The sequence below is a fragment of the Procambarus clarkii genome, chromosome 25 (genome assembly GCF_040958095.1).
Source record: "Procambarus clarkii isolate CNS0578487 chromosome 25, FALCON_Pclarkii_2.0, whole genome shotgun sequence".
Lineage (NCBI taxonomy): Eukaryota > Metazoa > Arthropoda > Malacostraca > Decapoda > Cambaridae > Procambarus > Procambarus clarkii.
Genome location: NC_091174.1, coordinates 2,012,338 through 2,019,112, shown reverse-complemented (window position 1 = coordinate 2,019,112; position 6,775 = coordinate 2,012,338). Strand labels below are relative to the sequence as shown.

The 6,775-nt window shown below is 42.3% G+C and overlaps 1 non-coding gene across 1 annotated transcript; it reads right to left on the bottom strand.

The window, feature by feature from the left end:
* Window positions 1–4,054: 4,054 nt before the first annotated feature.
* TRNAK-UUU (transfer RNA lysine (anticodon UUU)) lies at window positions 4,055–4,127 on the bottom strand. Its single transcript has one exon. It is a non-coding gene; the product is annotated as a tRNA-Lys (tRNA).
* Window positions 4,128–6,775: the final 2,648 nt, after the last annotated feature.

Genomic DNA, 6,775 nt, shown 5'->3' with positions numbered 1-6,775 from the left:
AAATCTGTGGCAGCAGGAGAAAATGGATATTTCTCAGTCACCCTCAAAAGTGGAAATTTCTAAATCACACTTATTTACGGGAAAGTCATATAAATCCAGATTATCACTTAAGAGTACAGTATATGCATCCACCCATAGCTGGAAAAGCAATGTACATAGTTTTCATAATCACTGGACTAGAAGTTTTCAAAAACACATTTCAGGTGAGCATAAGAGAACTTCGTGATACAGTGTAAGGTATATCACGGTCCACCTTAAATCAGGTTGAAAAACAAATTCACTGGCTTTCTTGACATAAATGTCTCCCTGGTGAACTGGTTAAGCACCTGCCAAGGATACCTCATCAACCAGGCTGTGATTCATACGTCAGGCTGCGAGCAGCCGCGTCAAACAGCCTGGTTAACCAATCCAATAACGAGGAGACCTGGTCGACGACCGGGCCGCGGGAACGCTAAGCCCCGGAAACATTTCAAGGTTCAAGGAGCCATACATCTGAAGAAAGACTGTATAACAGTCTACGTCTATGTAACAGTATGATTGACTAGGTAACAGACCTGTAGCAAACACACCGGAGAACTGGAGCCAGCGGCGCTGTAGTAAACACACGGAGTTGGATGTGCTCAGGAACGATGGCACTGAATCCTCCGCGAGCGGATGAGTAAACAGTAACAAGGTCTGGATATGTTCAGGAGAGGTGGCGCGGAATCCGTGTGAATGGTACTCACTTTCCCTTAGTTCAAAAACTTGGAAACCGCAGAAATCCGGGCTTGGAAAACAAGACAATAAAATCAGCAGAATTCGGGGAAAATATCCGGTAGAAAACACTGGGAACTGGAACTTATGGATAATCTTGGAGAATTACACGAAATGTGGAGTAAGGCATATACACAAGAAGCAGGAATTGAAATATCTCAGGCACCACAGTTGAAAAATATCGGTCAGCAACCAACAAGCCGGAGAACATCTATGGTGCAACCAAAGCACAGTAAATCGAGACTGGAAACGTTGAACACAATCCAAGACGTCTTGACTGAAGTCGGCAGAGCAATGACACAAATATCTTGGCGAGGTCCTCTTGATCACTGTGGAGGGACAGTTACTCACTGCGCCAATGTGGAAGGGGTCGCCACGTGGTGTGATAATGGGGTGGTATAATACTAAGTATAATCGTTCACCTTGGGCTGTAGTCGTCGGGGAAGGCAGGGCAGAGGATGGTAAAGCCTCGTCACTCAGCCAGTTAGTACATATCCTTAGTACAAGTGGTTGCTGGGTGGGCTTCGTCTATGCTGGGTCACGTGCAGTTCATCTCTGGACCTCTTGGCCCTCTCTAGGCCTGCGCGGGAAGACTGCGCTCGGCCCCGTCTACCAATCAGGGCACAGTCCTGCCTACACTATGAAATGTCTCCCTTGGCGGGCTCTTTGAATGTGGTTCCCTCCACAATAATGTGCGATATGCCGTATCGCCATATCGCTACGCAATGTCGGTTCAAGGCCGAAAGGAGGATCTCTTGCGTCGACGTTCGTCGGGAAGACATCTAGTCAGAGTCTTAGCACTCATGGTAGACTGTCTAAAAAAAAACTGAAGAATATCCGACAGAGTAAGATAAAATAAGTAAACAGCGCCGCAAGTGTTAATTCAACCTGTCCAGGCACCAATGCGTGTGTTCCCATCTCCTTGATGGTAGGTGCAGTTTGCATGAAGGTTTACCCTCCTGACAAAGACTGTCACTGTTGAGAATGACAAGGTTTGACAAGGTTTGAAAAGTTTTGTTTGTTGCTGTAGATGCAGGAGCGGCGGCGACTATTAAAAGAGGCATGTTTTAGCGGGAGACTTGACGCATTGTTGAGGGCGTCAGCTGGTCGTTGGTGCTCGTGCGGCGAGGCACTGTTTTCTGTGTTTGAGTGTAGGTAGCGCCAGGTATATGTAGAGATTATACATATGTACATACCTGTGTAGAAATCATACATTTGTCATACATGTGTACAGTAAACACATATGACCTATACATATTATAAGTCGTATATATACTTTCCCATACGGCATGTGTTAGAGCCCACACGAGGTAACAGTATTCTAGATCTTGTGCTAACATCAAAAGACGACATGATTGATCATATTCAAGTAGGAAAAAGCTCACCCACTCATGTGATCATCATATTTTAAGATGGACTACAAATACAGAAACCCACATAAAGGTTCATGATGATGAATTTCGAGATTACCATCGAGGAGACTATCAAGGAATGAAAGAGGAACTGCAAAACAACTCCTGAAGGGAGCTAATAGGTGTTCATGAAGTGGAAGCATCATGGCAAAACTTTAAGGAGGTCATCACGGAACTTGTTCAAAAATATGTACCAAAAAAAAGGAAGAAACGAAAGGGAACTAGATGGACGACTCAGCAAAGCAAGCATTGATAATTTAGCGGAATCTCTGGAGAACATATAAATCCACGAGGGACATCATTGACTATGGGCACTTGACTTTGACTTTTATATATAAAAGGGCACTAAACCCCGCCACCCAGGAAATCAGATCAGCCAAAAGCAGCTACGAAAGAAAACTTGCCCAAAACATAAAGTTCCAAAGTCGTTCTACGCCTATATAAGAAGTAAAACCAAAAGAAAGAACTCGGTAGGACCCTAAAAGATGAGACTAACCAAACTATAATGGACGACAAAAGGGCAGCAAACACTCTAAATTAATATTTTACATTACTGTTCCCGCTAGAAAGGTTAGATGACATCACATCACCCACACAAATATTTCAAGGAGGTGAAGAGAATGAATTTAAGAATATCCTCATAACATGCGACATAATCAGGAAGAGCATTGACAAACTAAAAGACTCAAAAGCTCCAGGTGTGGATGGAATCAAATCCAAAGTCATAAAGGAACTGGCAGAACTATAACTACCACAGATATTGCTTTTGACAAAATATCTGGACCAAGGGATGGTCCCCCCTAGATTGGAAATGTGCAAATGACACCCGTATTTAAAAACAAAAAGGCAGAAAGAGCTCAGCAGAAAATTGCCGTCCGATCAGTTTGACATCACACATCTGCAAGCTCACGGAGAGAATCGTAAGGAAATGAGTTATTCGTCATCTTTCAGTGAACAATCTTGTAAAATCGGCTCAACATGGATTTGTTAAAAATCCTGCCTAACAAACCTGCTCACATTTTTGCAAACGGTAACAAGTTACTCATACAAAGCCTTTCTGGTGGATGTAGTATACATTGATTTTGCTAAAGCCTTTGATAAGGTACCACATGACAGACTGGCAAGGTAATTATAGGCACATAGAATAAATGGCAGAATACTAGAATGGATAAAGTAATGGTTAAAACAAAGAAAACTAAGAGTCGTGCTAAATGGTAATGAATCTGACTGGAGAAATGTGGTGAGTGGGGGTACCACAGGGGGGTCCATTTTGGGGCCAACCCTCTGTGACATATACATCAATGACATAGATGAGAAGATTTATTTTTATTTATTTATTTATTTATTTATTTATTTATTTATTTATTTATTTATGCATATACAAGAAGGTATATTGGGATTGTGAGGATACATAATATGGTAATTACAATCTTGTAAAGTCACTAGTACGCGCACCGTTTCGGGCAGAAAACTATATCAAAGATTAAGAATCTATATCAAAGAAAGAAGATTACAAGCTATATCATCAAATTTTCAGATGACACAAAGATTTATGGTAAAGTGGGAAATGATAATGATATTGAAGCCTTACAAAAGTCTTTATGATCTCCACAAATTGTCAGAAGACTGGCAAATTATTTTTAATATTGACAAGTGAAAGACCCTGCATGTAGGGCACGATAACTCACGCCACAACTACTAAATTAATAACATTACATTACAGCAGATTGATGAAGAAAAGGACTTTGGAGTCAAAATCCACCACTCAGATGACTTTAAAATCTAGATGACTGTAAGTGTAAAGTGTGTGGGCAAAGATTTTCGAAATTATATGCACAAAATCTTTATAAAATATGTATTTTATATTTTTTTTACTGACTAAAACGACTCGCCCGAACAGGGACTCGAACCCTGGACCCTTAGGTTAAAAGCCTAATGCTCTACCGACTGAGCTATCCGGGCTTGGAGTTTAATTAGGCGATGAGTCAAAAAATTGCACTTACTATTATTTACTCATTACCTAATTGACCTTCTTTGGACACACTCATAAACACTGTCAAGCCGTATCCTCCCCGCGATAGCAGCCTGACGATTAAATGCGACCTCAGCACACAGTATACATTTACTAAACAAAATCTACCATTCATGCCCGTGCTACCTCTTGAGTAGCTTATCCTTCGTCAATCAATCAATAATCATCGTTACGGGCTCACCATAGCCCGTGCTACATGGGCATTTCGTCCTGAGTTGCTAATTCTAAAACAACAACAAAACAAATAATCATCAAAAGGATGATTAAGCGTTTTGGGCAAGTCCTTAATCTAACAGACAATTATAAGTTGGTGTAAGCGGTAATTTGCATACAAATTTGAAGAATATTAATAGGAACATTGTAGGTGAATTTGAAGAATATTAATAGGTACATTGTAGCATAATTTAAAGAATATTAATTGGTACGAATCAAATCCAAGATCCCTAGAGCAGGTAAGCAGAGGATGGAAGGCTGGGTTGAGGATGCAGAAAACTTGAGCGGGAAACAGGGAACAAGTCGGAGAGGGAAGGTACAGCTCGGTGGCCCTGGGTTTGACTTGGCAGTGATACAGTACGGCGGTCATTTTGTCCATTTACATCCATGGGCGTCGCACAGGGGCTCAATTCCTAGGTAATTATTGGTGTTACTTCACTCTTAGGTTTTCGTTTACAGGTCTTCTGACTTCAGAGCTCTTCTTACTTCTTTCTTCTGGCATTTTCCACCAAACTTGGACTTCGCAGTAGTCTTACTTCTTGTTGACGTTGCAGAGTTGTCGTTTGAGGTTGTTGGTGAGGTGTCCAGAAGGAAATATTCAGGTCTGTAGTTGTCTTTCTGTCGAGGAGGGGATGGCGCTCCAACTGAGACATCCTCGTCTGACGAATCGCTTGAATCAAAAACAGAATCAGTGATCCTTGGAGGTTGAGTAGTAGCAGGTCCTGCAGCCATAGTGTAAAAAGGTTCAGTGGGCGTAAACAGGTCTGTGGCGTGATGGTAGTAGATGGTTCTGAAGGACTTTGAGATTTGCTCTGTAAAAGTCCTGACCTGGACATATTCCATCTACAGAATATGGTCCAAGACCACATCTAGGGGCAGACCACCTTAGTCTCAGGATCACCGTGCACAGGGTGGATAAGAGTCAATATAATCTTGCTTAGTTGAACCGCATCCAGGATAGCTGGTAGCCAACTATCTAAGCAGAGTCGTCATCTGGAGTACCACTTTTCCTAATGGTTTCTTACAAGAGGGTGGATGACTTTGCCTGAGCCCACAGTGGGTAAGGCGGCACCGGAGGGACCCCCATGCGCATACATGATATACGCATACTCCCACTCTGGGGCCCTGTTAGGAGTTTCCACTATGAATAGTTTTTTCCATATATGCCGATGTCAAGTCACCGATCCTGACGTTTATGCAACTTGTTGTTTTTCCTTCAGCTTTAGTTCTTTTTTAATGATATACTGTACACCTCTCCCTTTGTATGCTGTGTCCCATAGAAGAAAAACGAAATACAAAAGAATTTTCCATTTTGTGTATGTTATTATTTTGTTATTATCATCTTAACTCTTGTGGGTTGTGATGAGATCTGCCATTTATGTGAATTTTAGTTTGTGTTTGATAGGGTGTTAGGTATGCTTAGGGATGCCTTCTCGCCATGCCCTGTGGCTAAGGTGATTGGTGCCCTGAAGCTACATAAACATTAACCCCCCCCCCACCCCCCCCCACCCCCCCCCCCCCCCCCCCCGAAGTGGCAAGGGGAGTTAGGGGACAACAATGGCACGGCGGCAGCCTGTGCAGCTGCAGGGATGGTGGGTGGAGCTGCCGCAGATGTCGTCGAATGTGGAGACGTCAGTTCCGCGGCTGCTTCCTCCACTGTAGCTGTAGGAACGGGCATGCAGCAGTGGAAAGTGGATCTGGGAGCGCGGAAGCGTTCACAGTTTTGTCTGGTTTAGAGGCCTGGGTAGAACTCGTAACTGTAGTAGAGGTGGAGTAGACTTCCTCTGGTACGGTGAAAGTCGGGAGGTCATTCGCAGCGAAGAGTAGGTTCAGAATCCTCACATATTCCTGGTAGTTGGTACATAGGTGCATTAATTGGTACAGTGTAGCAAAATTTGCGTTCAACATCACAATTATGATACAAGTTGATAGCAGTGATTACAATAATGAAGTTGTATGAGGAACAAATATTGGGGGAGTGAGTGGGTAGCACAAGATTCAGTGTGAGTTTAATGTTATATGTGCTTGTGCTATACTAGGCCTAGGAATATTCAAGCTTGGTTTTCAGCTTTATTTTTCTCACACTCTATAAAGTGAATAGTGCCAAATTATTCTATCTAATTGCCCATTTCATCAGTATATGTACGGTGGTCGATATAGCTACAAAAAGTACTATATATACAGGAGGATGGGTTGTTAAGTAAACCATAAGTTCCCACAGTTGTAAGTGTCTCTGGCAGCTCAGCTTGTGTGGCGATCTAGATGACGTTAAGTGTAAAGTGTGTCGGCAAAGATTTTTGAAATTTTATGCACAAAAACTTTACAGCATATGTATTATATGTTTTTTCTACTGACTAAAACGACA